Below are 18,639 nucleotides of genomic sequence, written 5' to 3'. Positions count from 1 at the left end.
TAGGATCTAGATTCAGATCTTAGGAATCATTTTATCTGTGAAATAGATAATAGTAATGCTTGATAAAAAAAAATAGGCCCTGCTTTTCTTAGATGTAAAAAATAATAAGGCTGGTTATTATATCTATCATCTCTCTCTCTCTCTCTCTCTCTCTCTCTCTCTCTCTCTCTCTCTCTCTCTCTCTCTCTCTCTCTCTCTCTCTCTCTCTCTCACACACACACACACACACACACACACACACCTATCTGTCTGTCTGTCTGTCTATCTATCTATCTATCTATCTATCTATCTATCTATCTATCTATCTATTACCTATCACCTATCTATAATTAGCATCTATATATGTGACAGCTGTCACAAGATCTCAGGGAAACTGTTCCAAATAACTGCTATATTCACATTCCTGGACATTTCAAAATGTCTTTAAGGAATGGAATCTAACACTTTATAAAGCCTTAACATTTATTTTTTATGAGAGTAAAAATGACCATAAAGATCATTTGATTTGACATACAATTGGTATGTCAAGTATACTCATACAAACTGGTTTCCACATCAGGCTAAATCATGGTTCTTAACTGTAGTTCACTATTTTGTGTAATATACCATAATCTTCATCGCAGATCAGAATATCAGTACATTGTACTGATCACATGATATATTGTATTATGTGTAACTACAATGAGGCAGACCAAACCAAACCAATCATTTTCCTGGTTCAGTCCAATAGAGTGAATCCAGCTTCATTTCACCACATGTCTGTGTTTAAAAGCAAATCATGCAAGATACGCACCAGCTCCATAGCTAATAATTACAAAGGAAAACCATGGAGTGTGATGGGACTCATAATGATTGGCAAGCACTTTGCAAGATGCATTCCCAACCTCTTTTTTCATAGGATTCCTTTTGCTTAAGTATCTTAAACCCCATCACCCTCAAAACCCCAGAGTGAAGAGGAGAACACTGTTGCATTCTTGCTTCTGGAAGGAAGAATATAGGAGACTGAAAATCCTGTTTTTTTAAACACAACTTTCTCTTTTTTTTTTTTAATTAAAGGACAATGAGGATTGTGAGATATCAATTATAAGCACCAATAAATTCCTGGAGGAGCTTGGTGACTTCCTACGTGAACTGCCTGAACTTTTGAAAAGCAACTAAGGGACAAAGTATACTGTCCTAAACCATCCAGATCTCCACTCAAAAAACCCTTTCTGGATTATTGTGAAGATAGCCTAGACGTTTGTGAACTTTCAGTAAAATATCTCAAAAAAGGAGGGAGGGGAATCCCATTCTTTGTAAATTAGAATATGAAGCGGTTTTAAAGAACAGATATATGCAAAATTATGGAAACAAATAGTGCAAAGTCCCTGAAATTTACTCCCAGCTTAGTGTTTGGAGGATCGAAGGATTGAAAGCTTAGTTACTACTGAATACTCCTTAGGATGTACTACTGACTAAAGAGGAATTAACTACATGTTTTTCAAATATGTGCACAAATGAATATTATTTATCTATTTATTTATTTAAAGTAATATTAAATTATATGTCTTTTATCATAACATATATACAGTATATTTATTTCTGCTGTGGAAATCCCTTATTTTGCTAATCTTAATGTTTATCTGGTTATTTTGAATAATAACATAACTTTGAAAATGAACACTCTGCGTAAAATCAGATGCTTGCAATATCTACACTGTAACCATGGAGAAGCCTTGTATTGGAACATCTCTGCTATCATTTCTTCTAGTACTTCCTTGGCTTTAGAATCTTTTGTTGTTGTTGTGTTGTTCTGCTTGTTATCTACCATCCAAAGGAAGGAATTAGCCATATTTCTAAAAGACTTTGGAGCTCAAATCCAACATATTTAGAAAGGATCAAGTTGGAGAAGACAAACTAAAGTAAAATGTAAAAGACTGAAGAATGGAAACGGGGAGAGACAATTCCTGCGGAATAACATGTAGACCTCTGGGATCTTATCTAATATTCCTATCTAATATTTCATTTTCAGAGGGAAAGTTTTGAGGGAAAGTTGAGGGAACTTGAGGAAAGATAGAAATTATGAGATGTTCTTTCTCCTGAAAGACAGTGTTACTGTGTCTCATTAAAGAAATAAAAGGCAGCTGCCCCTGTTGCCAGCACTTTGGACAATGGAACCCTGCAGTATAATTTAATTGTAATAAAAATATTGATCGATTGGTGGAGAAGAGATAAGAAATGTGATTTAGGCAAATGTATTTATCTACTGAGGCTGAGGATTTTTTTAAAACTGAAGTTTAAAAAAATCTAGATATGTGATATTATTTATGTTTTATGTATTTATATATTTATTTATATTGTGATGTAAACAGCAGTTTAAAGAGCAAATAAAATATGCTGGAAAGTTTTGTATGTAACTAATTGAATGCCACTGGATTTAAATAAATTATTTTGTACACAGATGAAGCTTTATGTTTGTTTGGGAGACTTTGTTTTATAACATACACAAACACTGACATTTACCCTTTTCCATATTTTGTTCCTTGAAGCATTTTTTTGTGCATTATGTATAGAAAATGGTCTTATGATACCAAATAATAGTTTGAATTCAGGCTATCTTGTAAGGCTTTAACCAGGACTAGATGAATGCAGATTTCCTCCCATTCACGATTTTGTGGCAAAGAAATTCTGGGCTCAAGATCCTCCATAATTTGGTCACTGCTCACCTGCCAAGACAAGTACAGACATTTTAATAGATGCAGCAGACCCAGAAGTCTTATATTCTTATAAGCCTGGATCAGTTCTCTTTAGTTTAGGAACCAGTTTTATGCATAATGCTATTAGTATGCAAAAAAAAGTTGAATGTGCTAGGCAACAGAGTACAAAAGAAAACATTACTGTTTGGATGATGATGATGATAATAATGGTGATGATGATGGTGATAAAACAATTACTGAGGGATAACACAATTGGAGTTTAACCATAGTAAAGATGCTTAGGGGGGCAGTGTGGTGTAGTGGTCAAAGATGTTGGACTATGAATAGGGAGATCCAGAACTATGATATTCTTTTGTGACCTTCACAAAGGTCAGCTGGTCATAGACTAGTCCAGTGGTGGTGAACCTATGGCACGCATGCCAGAGTTGGCATTTGGAGCCCTCTCTGTGGACATGCCTCCCCTTGTGGCCTCCTCCTCACCAGCAGCACCCTGGAGGAGAGTCACCCCTGGGCACGGCCCACACGGAGCAGTGCAGCCAAGGACATGGCAGCGGGGCAGCGGGGCCAAGTCTCCTCCCTTGTGCCCCATCGTGTGCAGTTGATGCTATGGGGCGCAGGTGAAGGGCATAGCCACCATGGTGCTGCTGGGCCGCCTGGGCGATCTGCAGGGGGCTGTGAAGGCGGTAAGTGGCCCTGTGGGTGGGCAGGGAGGTGGGGAGGGGGCAGAATGGTGGGGAGGGGCAGAGCAGGCAGGATGGGAGGGGCTGGTTTTGGGGCACTTGGTCTCTAAAAGGTTCGCCATCACTGGACTAAAGTCACTCTCATTCTTAGACTGGGGGGGCGGGGGTTTTCAAAAGACAAAATGGGAGAAGTTATTGGCAAATCAAAGCTGTTTAAGGCCATCAGCTTTCCAATAAACAAGGGGAAAAGATGCAGGGAAGAAGGAAAATAACCATTTCTTCTCAGAGTTCTATTCTCAATTTCCTCCCAAGGGTTGTGGTTTGCAGTGAACAGTTTTAATTCCTTAGTAGGAGGCAGTAGACATAGGATAGTTCCACAATGGGACTTGGTGGCAATTCAAGAGCAACTCTGGATCCATCTATCTGATCTTACAATTTCAGCTGCTTTGGGAAACAGACAAGCTGACAGACAGAGGGAATTTTTATTTTTATGGTGGAACATTTCCTCTTGTATGACCCCCCCCTTCCCCTTCAGTTTAACATCGGAAGACGTACATCCTCACTGAGGTTTAGCAGGTCATCTTTTGGGCAGAATTGTGTGGGAGAAAGCATGCACGAGGTAAGCATGAAGTCTAATTTATGCACATGGAAAAATAGAGACGTGGCAAAATCTTTAATTGTACATATTTATTATATTTATTTCCTAGTGGTATACTGGAAAATATGGCATGTTACAGTCCCTAAAGACCCACTTAACACATGCAACTCTCTGTGTGGGTGCTGAAACTGCTTGTAATGAAACCACAGCCTTCTTAATTTAATAAAATGTTTGTGCAAAGCAGCTCAACCTCCTGCAGCAGGAACACAATGAACTTTCTATTTTAGGGGACGATAGGTGTGGCAATCTGAGGGCTGAAATTACCTGTACAGCCCAGCCCAGTCTGTGAAAAGCCTTCCTTTTAGATGAAAGTCCACCCAGGGTGTCTCTGAAGACAAAGCTGCATTTGGATCCTTGCAAGAATTAAGAGCTCTTTATTAAGAATTTTGCAAGGCCGATTATTTTAAAGGTGGTGCCTTCAATCTGATATGGGCACATCCTTCCTCATTTCCAGAACATTTTCAGAAGAAAAACAATATTGTATTTATTTCTTCATTGTTATTTGACCTTTATTATTTTTACAAACAACTCAAGGCAGCGAACATACCTGATACTCCTTCCTCTTCCTATTTTCTCCCACAACAACAACCCTGTGAGGTGGGTTGGGCTGAGAGGCAGTGACTGGCCCCAAATCACCCAGCTGGCTTTCATGCCTAAGGTGGAACTAGAACTCACAGTCCCCTGCTCTCTAGCTGCTAAACTAAACTAGCTCTCAATCTAGTATCAACAATATAGTGTTAGGGGAAACTCATTATGTATTTTTTGAAAACATTACTGTAGTATTATATTCATGTATGAAGTTGCAATATACTAGAGCAGGGGTAGGCAACCTTGGCTCTTTTATGACTCATGGACTTCAACTCCCAGAATTCCTGAGCCAGCATGGCTCAGCTTGGAAACCTCTCCCTTTCCCCTCAGCATGGCTGGCTCAGGAATTCTGGGAGTTGAAGTCCATGAGTCATAAAAGAGCCAAGGTTGCCTACCCCTGGCCTAGAGCATTGATACTCTGTGGTAGTCTTCACATAACACCATTACCTAGGGCTTACTTAATCATGGATGCCTTATTCATGGTTTATTTGCGTATCTGAATTTTCTAACCTAACATAGCATGCTGCACCACAAATGAAGCAAATGGTGGTTAATTGGTAGTTGGAAATTTGCAAGGCTGTGAATCTTGCAAATACACCTGGTAGCATCAGCACTAATGTTGCTGAGCATGCACAGGAAAACTAAGCTTAAAAGGTGGTTGGTTTGGTTTTGGTTTAGCTTTGTGGGCTATTGAATAGAGCATGGTTGAATGAGCATGGCTTATCTCAACATGTAAACACATGTCAGATGGAATTTTTCTTTATGATCCTAGCAAGAGTTATTTTCAGTCTCACCTGGCAGTAATGGGTTTGTTTCCTGTTGAGCTCCTGTTCCTTTCTACTATTCTCTTGGATTGTCTCTACAAAAAAGCGCTTAGATATGCAACGCTCTTGGAGCGCTTCAGAGTTCATAAACAATTTTTCCCTTCCACAGCTTGCAAAAACATCTGTCAGGAAACAAGCTATTTTAGAAGAGGTATTTTTTCAGTGTGGTTTCTATGCAGCTATTTCGTTTCATACCAGTGGTTTGATTTTATCTTGGTCTAGGAAATTAGAAGCAAAAAAAGGAAAAAGCTTGTTCAGAATGTTAGCAACTCTACCCCTATCTAGACATAAGCCCCCACTCCGACCCCCAAAAAGTCAGGGAGGAAAAACTTCAGAGGAGCTTAACTTTTAAATTCTTATGAATCAGTTTGTGCTACTGCTGTTCTTTTCTCTGACAATGCAATGCAAAAGTTTCTATTATTATTTTCAAATCATACAAGTTTACCATTCTTTTTTTTGGGTGAATGGAGTTGTTATGACTATGCACAAGTGGATTCTTTTATCTTCAAGTGGTAACTATAGGCCTCTTCATTCTGTCCCAGCCCTTGTCAAATTTAAAAATTTAAAATTTGAAAACTAGGAAAGAAATTGATTGAGAACCAGTTTGGTTTAGTGGTTAAGGCTCCAGCCTAAAACCAGGATACTGTGAGATCCAGTGAATGAAAGCCAGCTGGGTGATGTAGGGACAGTCAATCTTTCCACAACATCAGATTCAAGCGACAAGATGGTCTGTCAATTCCTATTGCAATCAATAGATCAACATTTAGTTGAAACAAAAGAGGATCCTGCACTTGTGGGGAAAAATGCTAGGAATTTAAAATGTCAGTAGTACAGGAGGAAATCAATAGAGCTGACAATGAGTGAACTTCTGCAAATCAGACTAACTCCAGAGCAAGCAAGTCCCAGAGTCTCAAGACACATTTTAATTAAATGTAGAGTTGCCTGACATTGAAATGGGTAGCATATAAATTTAATAATAATTATTAATCAATCAATCAATAATGTTCAAGATTTCAGTGAAAAATAGTTTATTGCAATAATGCCACTAAAAGGCAGAAGCTATCTGCTTCTTTGTATAGATAAGCAGGAGAGCGAGTTTGGTCAAGTGCAGAGGTAGGCAACTTTGGCTCTTTTATGACTCTGGCTCAGGAATTCTGGGAGTTGAAGTCCACGAGTCATAAAAGAGCCAAGGTTGCCTACCCCTGGTCTAGTGGTTAAGATAACAACAACCCTGTGAGACGAGTTGAGCTGAGAGAGAGTGATTGGCCTAAGGTCACCCAGTCAGCTTCCATGGCTAAGGCCAGAGTAAAATATTCTCCTGGTTTCTACCTTGATTCCTTAACTAGACCAAACTGGCTCTCCTACTTATCTATACAAAGAAGTGAATAGCTTCTGCCTTTTAAGATCAACCATCCACAGTAAAGGAACTAGCAGTCAAGAACTGCACAACAGAGTAGCCCTTAGTAGAGCAGCTATGAAGGCCTTGGAAAAGATATTCAGATACCTTGATGTGTCTATATACCTACAAAGATCAGAATAGGTACAAGCAGTAGCATTCCCCATGACGCTCTATGAAAACAAAAGTTGCTCTTTGAAGAAGCAGGATAACAAGAATATTGATGCATTTGAACTTTGGTGTTGAAGAAAAGACCTAAGAATACTATGGACGGTTAAGAAAACAAACAAATGGATCATTGAACGAATCAAAGCAGAATTCTCAGTTAAGGCACAAATAACAAGATTCAAATCTTCCTACTCTGGACGCATTAAGCAAAGTCCCAGATCTCTAGAGAAGGTTATTATGTTGAGAAAGATGGAAGGATAGAGAAGAAGAGGATAACCAGCAGCAAGATAGATAAAGTTAGTCACAGTAGTGATGAGTGTAGTGCTGGAAGAGCTGAAGGACCAAGTTAGGAATAAATCATCAGAAGACACATCAAGACTTCTATGTGCTCATTAAGAGTTGACAACTGTTTAACGGTGAGTAATCATCTTCTAAAATAATTTTCAAGTTATGATCTATTTTTTCATAAATTATATTATAGTTTTCTTATCTAATTTAAATTTGAATAATTCCTTTAACTGGATCTCTGATCATGCTTTCACCTTCATTTGTCTTCATGGCCAAACAGAATGCAATACATAGGATTTGCTTAATAGAATCTTTTTCTTTAACAATTTTTGTTCAAAAGAGTTACTGGATCAGGGAATACATTGGTCTGCTCTGTATGCAGCCAAAGAAGAAGTCTATCAAGACTACCACATTACTGGGACTAGTGCTATTGCATGGCTACTCAATAGCAGAAATCTGCAATATGCTCTTTTAGCTGGCAAATATTGGGAAGCAGATTCTATTTAGAACAAACTAGAGAGAATAAGGTCCCAAGCCATTTATATGTGATAACCAGCACTTTTATTTGAGCCCAAAGCCAGCGACTAGCTGTATCCACTGAGGTCCCACAGTATAGATGTCACCCTGCTGTACTCACTATCACTACAGAAGGAACAGTAAGTAGCTAGTTTTGTTCTGCATAAACTGTAGCTTTCAAACCATCTTCCTAGGGCAGGGGTAGGCAACCTTGGCTGTTTTATGACTCGTGGACTTCAACTCCCAGAATTCCTGAGCCAGCCATGCTGAAGTCCACGAGTCATAAAAGAGCCAAGATTGCCTACCCCTGTCCTAGGGCAACCCTCACAAAGTGAACTGCAGTAATCTAAATGGGAGATGACAAAGGCATGACTCGCTATAATCAGATCCACCATGACTCACTATAATCAGATCCACCAAAAAGGATCACAACTGGCAAATCAGTGAAATCTAGTAAAATCATGACCTCCACTTGCAGCTACAGCATGATCTATGAGTCCATGCAGACAACCAAGAAGATGATCTTGGAGATATACATTTCTGTTACCAAAGTAACAAGGACTGAAACCTATCTTAAGACCACAACAGGGAGAAAATGTTGGAAGTGGCTCTGATAAAAACCTCCCCAATTGATAGAAGGAAGGGGTAAGTAAGTACCACACAAGCAGACTTGCAAAAGTCTGTTGTTATTGATATCTATCCCTATCTATCTCTATCTCTAATCTATGTTTTACACACACACACACACACACACAGTCCTCCAGCTGCTCAGACTGGATTTATCCACCTATCGAGTCCTTCCCAAGGACCTGGGATAGTCAGATGCTGATGTTTGACAGTGTTACAGATATTGCTGCGGGATGTTCCAAGTAAAGCTGCCTTTATTACTATAAACTTGCCAGAGTCAAGTTTTTGTGAGATAGCTAATTAAATAAATACACCCAATAAAAATTAATTTAGTTTCTGTGGAGTTGATTTCCCGATTAAATCTTCTGATAGTCCAAAAGGACTTCCCAGTTGTATACCTGCTCTTGATGAGATTCATTCTATGTCTGTTCTGTTGCATTCTGATCCTCATAGCTTCCAAGCACTCAAATCTCCACCTTATCCCTAGGTGTGGCTTACAGACATACAGCATACTATGGATGGCCCTACATACATTGGTGTATGTAGGTAACTGAGATCGGTAGTCTTTTCAGACACGTTGTGTTGTGGCGTGAAAACTGCACAGCATCACATTTATACAATTTGTTAAACAATGCAAATCAAGATATGTATTTTAATGTTCTAAGATTTGTATATAGAAGTAGTCCTCAACCTACGGCCACAATTGAGCCTAAAATTTATGTTACTAAGTGAGAAATTTGTTACGTGGGTTTTGACCCATTTTACAACTTTTTTTGCCACATTTGTTAAGTGAATCACTGCAGTTGTTAAATTAATAACACACGTTAACTGAATCTGGTTTCTCCATTGACTCTGCTTGTCAGAAGGTCACAAAAGGTGATCACATGACCCTGGGACACTGCAACCATCATAAATGTGAGTCAGTTGCCAAGCATCTGAATTTTGATCATGTGACCATAGGGAAGCTGCTATGGTCATAAGGGTGAAAAATGATCGTAAGTCACTTTTTCTCAATGTTGCTATGACTTTGAACAATCACTAAATGAACTGTTGTAAGTCAAGGACTACCTGTATGTATATGCAGACATAATCAGGGAATATTATAAATCAGTGATTCTCAACCTTTCTAATGCCGTGACCCCATAATACAGTTCCCCATGTTCTGGTGACCCCCAAGTGGGTTTGGCCACCAATAAGAGGGAGTAGGACAGCTAGGGAAAAGGGAAAAAAATGGCAGACAGCATGGTTTGGCGACCCCCGTGAAATGGTCATTCGACCCCAAATGGGGTCCCGACCCACAGGTTGAGAACCACTGTTATAAATGATCTGGTGCCCACAAACATTCCATTTCCATCCTGACCACGTATATGCAACTTTAAATATGTGACCTTTGGTTATGAATAAAGGAGGAAAAAAGAAGAGTGAAGTAGATTTCCTGATAATGAAAAATACTTTTTACTCATAGTCACACATTTGCATGGTTTGCAGAGATGAGTACAACACTGGTGTGTAATTGCTACCTTAGAAAATTCATTTCACAAAATGAAATTTCCATCCATCAAAAATTCCTAAGCTCAACATCCAGATCTTCAACAAAACTTTCTCTTAGCTATGATAAATATTCTGTGGTTAACAACTTTGTTTCTCTAAACCCACAAAATGTTCCTTTGCTTTCATACATCACTTAATAACTAATTTTAACCTTCTGCTTGCCTATTAGCCCAAACTCTAAAAGCTATTGCAGCTGGAATACAATTAACACCTACTTACAAGATATCCTAATAACACTTGGTCGCTTCAAATTCAGAAGGGAGAGGATTACAGGAAAATGTTTTGAGCATAGTAATTATAGAAGAACATTAGAAGGCATCATTCAGACCTTCCAGGCTTTGTTGAGTACTGGAATTCAAATTAAATCAATGGAGATCTTAATTTGCATCTACTTTAACAGATCCAGGGCAATACAACATCTCAGGATAATTATTCCACTGGCAAATATTTTGTCAGTATTTGCCTTCTTGTAACTTCCATTATATGAAATAAATGATAGGAACGTATAAAACCACAGAAGCAACATAGATGCCCTGTCTTTTAATATGACCACAGCTATGGTTTAAATGCATTCATGCCACATCATATACTGGAAGAAAAACAAGCAAACATACCTGGTAATCATTGTTGAGATGTCAAGACAAATGCAGCTCCTCTAATGACTACTTCTTTTGATAAATTAAACACACTTTTGCATGACTGGGTTCAACTACCTGATGGTCAAAAACAGGTGAAAAAAACCAATGTGATGAATTACTAAGTAAAACCCGTCGACTACAAATTGGGAGATAAAATTGTGGCCTGAAAAGGAAGTGACAGGAAAGAGAAAGATGTCAGTAAGCAGTCATTGTTACTTTTTGCTGTTTCCTGCCCCCTGCTCTTAACAAATGAAGTGTGACCAAAGCGCCTGGGCCCATCACACCAAGGACACTCTGTGAATTCTGCTTCCTTGTAAATTCCTTTACTCTATAAGCACATGCAATACTATGGCCAGCATTAATTTCTAAATGATATTCCCACATTTGTTAACATGGGGAGGGGGATACTGGGGTAGTGGCCTCAGGAATTACTCTTAGGTGCTCAGTTCAAATTTTGACAGCATTTGAACTTAGCAGTGTACTTTGTGAAACTAGTTAACTGTCCTTGCTAGAAATTCTGGAAGTTATAACTCTGTACAGGTGGAAGGTAAAAAATTAGTGAAAAGTGTGAGTTATATGTACTGTATATCTCAACATTTGCAGAGCAATGCTAGTGCAATGTTGATAACAGAAATTGATGCACAGGAAGAGGAGGCTGACAAATATTATAGTCAAGCTCAGTTTGAAACTGACAGGATTTGGAAGCAAGATCTGCACTTGTAGCTTGAAGACTGGAATGCCAAAGAATAAAGGAGTAAGGTGAAAAAAGGAGTTGGACTGTGCAGGCCAGGAGACAGAACTGAAACATTCCACCACAAGACCTATATACATGGACATCAGCAGATGGACTACAAAAAAAAATCAAATTGACTATATTATTGACAAAAGGATATGGAAGAACAGGACTGTAATAGCAAAGCCACTTTGCAAGAGAGTAAAAAAAAATATCAGGAAACATATTCCTTTCATTCTGAAAAATATTAAAGAATCTACCTATTGGGATATACCGGCAATAAAGAGTTATTTCTATTACCAAACAACAGGAAGCAACTACCTTGTGGGAATAGACACATCTCTAATAGAAAAGAGAATATACGTAACTCAGAGTTGAACCAGGCAGTCCTTGATGTTTCCTAAGGTTGGTGGTTTGCTTGCAAATATGTTTCATTAACCAACTAGGTAACATCATCAGTGCACTTTAGAGGCCATCAAGGACTCCACAGATGTATCTCTAGCATGCCATGCAGCACCTCAATATAACTAGCCATAGCATGCTCCCTCTCAGCAGTGATGGTCATTCAGATCATGTTCTTCGCAATGACTTTTTTTTGGGGGAGGGGGTCCTGAATATAAAGGGGAAGAACAGAAATCAGCAACATAACAACTACCCAGCTTCATTTTAGTTTTACATTTTCACATTACAGAAAAAGCCGCCTAGAAGATTGTAATGTTTATTTTACTTACTATTTTACAAAATCTCATCTCTATAGAACATGGCTACAGACTCATTGCTCTCCTTGTCCTGGACATGACCTTAGTTTATGATTTCAGAAATATATGCTCCAGATTCTTGGAACTGAAATATCTGAATTTACATTATTAGAGCCATGTGGCTTTATTCACATCAGTACATCTGAGGTAAAATATAAAAGCAAACAAAAAAAATCAAAAGAGGCTGTCTAAAGAACTTAGTATTTTTCATCTGATGATGGCTACAACTTTCATTAATCAACCAACATTGTTCATGTTGGCTAGGGATGATGGGTATTATCTGACATATCTAATAGTTCTAGTTTGGAGAAGACAGAAAAAATAGCACTGGGAAGAAAAAGATAAAACCTCTTTTGGTCAAGAACAATTCCATGATTATAATATTACATTGGTTTGCCATGACTTTGTTCTGAAATATTAGATACTAGCAATAGCAATAGCACTTAGACTTATATACCGCCCCATAGTGCTTTATAGTACTCTCTGAGCAGTCTACAATGTCAGCATGTTGCCCCCAGATTGCTGTGTCCTTATTTTACCAACTTCAGAAGGATGGAAGACTCAGTCCACCTTGCACCCTGTCAGGATGAAATTCCAGACTGTGGGCAGAGTCAGACTGCAATACTGCATTCTAACCACTGCACCCCAGTCTGCCCCCATTTTTAAGATCAGTTAAGATCATCTCTCTCTCTCTCTCTCTCTCTCTCTCTCTCTCTCTCTCTCACACACACACACACAATCAACAATACCTTGAGTGTGTAGAAGCAGTCCTTAAACTATTGATATAATTTGGAATATGGTGGACTTTGCATTTAAAAGATCTGTGGAGTGTGCAACTTTATCTTGAAAAATGTATTATGGAGTTGAAAAAGTTTCAAGAAAAGGCAACCAAATGATTCAAGAAGGATCTTTCTTATTGTGAAACTAACATTCCTGGGACTGTTTAGTTGAAGAAAAAGAGCCACCAGACAGTTAAGAGGGCTGAATGAAAAGTAATGCCTCCAATGTTATAAATTACCAATGGATGCTGGTACTGACCTGCTAGAAATCCTGATGTATTTCATTTAGTGAGAAGTTGTTTTGAGAAAAGGTTTTGTTGCTATTGTTTATGAAATTGAAGCTAGCAGTGTGCTTGGCAATGCACTTTTGACTGCTGAAAAGCTCTTGCAAACAGAAATGAATATAGGTTGATTATGTGATGATTGCATTTATGTGAATATTGTGCATTGTCAAAACTGTAAAGATGGTGAACTGTGATTTATGCCATAAAGAAGGAGGTGGAGGATCTTAGAGAGTAATCAAGGAGTTTTACGTGATAAAAGCTGAAGAACTGATTAAGAGAAATCAGCAGATCATTCAAAGAGAAATTACTGCCAAGTTTAGCATTTTATAGGAACACATTTTTAATCATCTTTAATATTGGAATATTGTGCAATATGATTTTTTTATATGCTGACAGCAGAGATGAAAATTTAAAAGATTTGAAATTTGCTAGCAATTGTTATCATGCTACAAAAATGAAAGTGAGGTCTTTCTTCATAAAACCAGAACAGCAGATAAAACATGGATTCATCATTAGAGCAACAAAAATGATTAGGGGACTGGAGGTTAAAACATATAAGGAAAGGTTGATGGAATTGGGTATGTCTAGTTTAATGAAGAGAAGGACGAGGGGGGGACATGAAAGCAGTGTTCCAATATCTCAGGGGCTGCCACAAAGAAGAGGGAGTCAAGCTATTTTACAAAGCGCCTGAAGGCAGGACAAGAAGCAACGGATGGAAACTAATCAAGGAGAGAAGCAACCTAGAACTAAGGAGAAACTTCCTGATAGTTAGAACAATTAACCAGTGGAACAACCTGCCTCCAGAAGTGGTGAATGCTCCAATACCGGACGTTTTTAAGAAGAAACTGGACAGCCATTTGTCCGAAATGATATAGGGTTACCTGCCTGAGCAGGGGGTTGGACTTGATGACCTCCAAGGTCCCTTCCAACATTATCATTATTATTATTAGGATCATCGCACAGTCAGCCAGATGTTCAAACTGGATTTGGCATTTTGTCTACCTATCAAGTCCTTACCCAGGACGTGGGATAGGCAAATGTGGATGTTTGATGGTATTACAGGTATCGTCGCAGGATGGAAGCAGTTCCTAGTAAGGCTGCCTTTTGCAATTGACTAATAGCGAATTTGTCAATGCCAATGGTGTTCAAGTGATGCTCCAGTTGTTTTGGGATTGCACTCAAGGAGCCTATGACTATTGGTACTACCCTTGCTTGCTTTTGCCACAGTCTTTCTATTTCTATTGGTAGGTCTTTGCATTTTGTTATCTTCTCCAGTTCTTTCTCGTCTATTTTGCTATCTCCAGGCACTGCCACGTCCACTATCCAGACTTTTTTGTCTTTCTTATCGACAATTGTTAAGTCTGGGGTGTTATGTTGCAGGTGCTTGTCTGTTTGAATTCTGAAGTCCCAGAGCAGTTTAATTTTATCATTTTCTATGACTTTCTCTATTTTATGATCCCACCAGTTTTTGCTTACAGGCAAATGATATTTTTTGCAGATCTTCCAATGCACCATTGTTGCTACTTTGTCATGCCGCTGCTTGTAATCAGTCTGTGCAATCTTCTTGCAACAGCTTATCAAGTGGTCCACTGTTTCTTCAGCTTCTTTGCATAGGCGGCACTTACTGTCTGTTGCTGTCTTCTCAATTTTGACTTTGTATGCATTTGTCCTTAAGGCTTGGTCTTGTGCAGCCAGAATTAGTCCCTCGGTCTCTTTCTTCAATTTTCCTGCTCTTAGCCATTGCCAGGTTTTATTATTATCTGCTTTCCCAGCTATTTTTTTTAATGTATTGGCCATGTAGTGCTTTGTCTTCCCATGCCTCTATTCTGTTCTTCATTTGGTCTTTCTTGTAGGCCACTTTGGTCTCTCCAGTAGTCAGTAAGTCTTCCTGATATACTAATTTCAGTGCATCTTCATCATTGTTCTTCAGATATTCTTCCAAAGCCATTATTATTATTATCGATCATCGCATAGTCAGCCAGATGTTCAGACTGGATTTGGCATTTTGTCTACCTATCGAGTCCTTACCCAGGACCTGGGATAGGCAGATGTGGATGTTTGATGGTATTACAGATATCGTCGCAGGATGGAAGCAGTTCCTAATAAGGCCGCCTTTTGCAATTGACTAATAGCGAATTTGTCAATGCCAATGGTGTTCAAGTGGTGCTCCAGTTGTTTTGGGATTGCACCCAAGGAGCCTATGACTATTGGTACTACCCTTGCTTGCTTTTGCCACAGTCTTTCTATTTCTATTTGTAGGTCTTTGTATTTTGTTATCTTCTCCAGTTCTTTCTCTTCTATTCTGCTGTCTCCAGGCACTGCCACGTCCACTATCCAGACTTTTTTGTCTTTCTTATCGACAATTGTTAAGTCTGGGGTGTTATGTTGCAGGTGCTTGTCTGTTTGAATTCTGAAGTCCCAGAGCAGTTTAATTTTATCATTTTCTATGACTTTCTCTATTTTATGATCCCACCAGTTTTTGCTTACAGGCAAATGATATTTTTTGCAGATCTTCCAATGCACCATTGTTGCTACTTTGTCATGCCGCTGCTTGTAATCAGTCTGTGCAATCTTCTTGCAACAGCTTACCAAGTGGTCCACTGTTTCTTCAGCTTCTTTGCATAGGCGGCACTTACTGTCTGTTGCTGTCTTCTCAATTTTGACTTTGTATGCATTTGTCCTTAAGGCTTGGTCTTGTGCAGCCAGAATTAGTCCCTCGGTCTCTTTCTTCAATTTTCCTGCTCTTAGCCATTGCCAGGTTTTATTGTTATCTGCTTTCCCAGCTATTTTTTTCATGTATCGGCCATGTAGTGCTTTGTCTTCCCATGCCTCTATTCTGTTCTTCATTTGGTCTTTCTTGTAGGCCAGTTTGGTCTCTCCAGTAGTCAGTAAGTCTTCCTGATATACTAATTTCAGTGCATCTTCATCATTGTTCTTCAGATATTCTTCCAAAGCCATTATTATTATTATCGATCATCGCACAGTCAGCCAGATGTTCAGACTGGATTTGGCATTTTGTCTACCTATCGAGTCCTTACCCAGGACCTGGGATAGGCAGATGTGGATGTTTGATGGTATTACAGATATCGTCGCAGGATGGAAGCAGTTCCTAATAAGGCCGCCTTTTGCAATTGACTAATAGCGAATTTGTCAATGCCAATGGTGTTCAAGTGGTGCTCCAGTTGTTTTGGGATTGCACCCAAGGAGCCTATGACTATTGGTACTACCCTTGCTTGCTTTTGCCACAGTCTTTCTATTTCTATTTGTAGGTCTTTGTATTTTGTTATCTTCTCCAGTTCTTTCTCTTCTATTCTGCTATCTCCAGGCACTGCCACGTCCACTATCCAGACTTTTTTGTCTTTCTTATCGACAATTGTTAAGTCTGGGGTGTTATGTTGCAGGTGCTTGTCTGTTTGAATTCTGAAGTCCCAGAGCAGTTTAATTTTATCATTTTCTATGACTTTCTCTATTTTATGATCCCACCAGTTTTTGCTTACAGGCAAATGATATTTTTTGCAGATCTTCCAATGCACCATTGTTGCTACTTTGTCATGCCGCTGCTTGTAATCAGTTTGTGCAATCTTCTTGCAACAGCTTACCAAGTGGTCCACTGTTTCTTCAGCTTCTTTGCATAGGCGGCACTTACTGTCTGTTGCTGTCTTCTCAATTTTGACTTTGTATGCATTTGTCCTTAAGGCTTGGTCTTGTGCAGCCAGAATTAGTCCCTCGGTCTCTTTCTTCAATTTTCCTGCTCTTAGCCATTGCCAGGTTTTATTATTATCTGCTTTCCCAGCTATTTTTTTCATGTATTGGCCATGTAGTGCTTTGTCTTCCCATGCCTCTATTCTGTTCTTCATTTGGTCTTTCTTGTAGGCCAGTTTGGTCTCTCCAGTAGTTAGTAAGCCTTCCTGATATACTAATTTCAGTGCATCTTCATCATTGTTCTTCAGATATTCTTCCAAAGCCATTTTTTCTTCTTCAACCATCTGATGTACTTGTAGCATTCCACGCCCACCTATTTGCCTTGGTAGATAAAGTCTATCAATGTCACTGCGTGGATGAAGGGCATGATTCATTGTCATTATTTTTCTGGTCTGCCTATCCATTGCTTTTAGTTCTGCTTGAGTCCAGTCCACTATTCCAGCTGTGTACCTAATGACTGGGATTGCCCAGGTGTTGATTGCCTTTATGGTATTTCCTCCATTGAGTTTGGACTTTAAGATCTTCTTCACTCTCTTGATGTATTCACCTCTAATCTTTTTCTTGACTTCAGTGTGCTTGATGTTGTCAGCTTGAAGGATACCCAAGTATTTGTAGTACTCTTCCTCATCCAGACTCTTAATGTTATTTTCGTGGGGCATCTTGATTCCTTCAGTTTTCATTATTTTTCCTTGTTTGATAGTAAGTGTGGCACATTTGTCCAAGCCAAACTCCATTACAATATCTTGGCTATATATACGGACAGTGTTGAGCAGCGATTCTATTTCAGATGATGTTTTTCCATACAGCTTCAGATCATCCATGTAAAGGAGGTGGGATAGTCTGGCAGATGTTTTTGATGTTTGATAGCCATGTCCTGAGTTATTCAGTATTGTTGACAGAGGAAACAGTGCAATAACAAATAGTAATGGTGATAATGAATCTCCTTGAAATATTCCTCTCTTGATATTAACCTCTCCCAGCCTCTCACCATTGATCTGCAACTGTGTCTTCCATTGTGCCATCGATCTTTGCACAAATTTTCTGATGTTTCTACTGACTCCTGTTATTTCTAGGCACTTTATTATCCAATCATGTGGCAGAGAGTCAAATGCCTTTTTGTAGTCAATCCATGCCACATTCAGGTTGGTCTTCCTTCTCTTGCAGTTTTCCAAGATCATTTTGTCTATTAGGAGTTGATCTTTTGTTCCTCTGCTATTGGGGCGGTTTCCTTTCTGCTCAGGTGGAAAGAGATTGTTTTCAACTAGATGCTGTTGCACTGCATCAGCTACTACACCAGTTAGTAATTTGAAAGTTGTTGGTAAGCAGGTAATTGGCCTGTAGTTACCTGGTGTTGCCCCTTTTGCTGGATTTTTCATTATTAGGTAGGTTTTCCCAGTTGTTAGCCACTTTTCAATTTCTCCTCCTTGTAGTATATTGTTGAACTGTTTGGCAATGAGTGGGTGTATAACAGTTAGATGTTTCAACCAAAACCCATGCAGTTCATCTTCACCTGGTGCTGACCAATTTTTGATTTTCCTTGCTCTTTTTTCTACCATTTTTGTTGTTATTACTAGTTCTTTCATTTCAACTTCTGTTTTATTTGCATCCACCTCTTTTAACCAAGCCGCATCCTTGTTGTATTTCTTTGGGTTATCCCATATCTGCTTCCAGAACTGCACTGTTTCTTCCTTGTCAGGTACTGACTGATTCCTTGCAGTTTCTCCATTGATGGATTGGTAGAAACGTTTCTGAT

General features: G+C 39.0%; 1 long non-coding RNA gene across 1 annotated transcript; it reads right to left on the bottom strand.

Moving 5' to 3' along the window:
- Nucleotides 1-346: 346 nt before the first annotated feature.
- On the bottom strand, nt 347-11,025 carry LOC120299780. Its single transcript, XR_005554480.1, has 3 exons — nt 10,607-11,025; nt 5,417-5,664; nt 347-2,705 (listed from the first exon to the last, which is right to left on the bottom strand). It is a non-coding gene; the product is annotated as an uncharacterized LOC120299780 (long non-coding RNA).
- Nucleotides 11,026-18,639: the final 7,614 nt, after the last annotated feature.

Source organism: Crotalus tigris, unplaced genomic scaffold (assembly GCF_016545835.1).
Source record: "Crotalus tigris isolate CLP2741 ecotype Arizona unplaced genomic scaffold, ASM1654583v1 scf7180000024310.2302065, whole genome shotgun sequence".
Lineage (NCBI taxonomy): Eukaryota > Metazoa > Chordata > Lepidosauria > Squamata > Viperidae > Crotalus > Crotalus tigris.
Note: the sequence above shows the minus strand (reverse complement) of the source record. Positions and strands in the feature narration are given on the sequence as shown.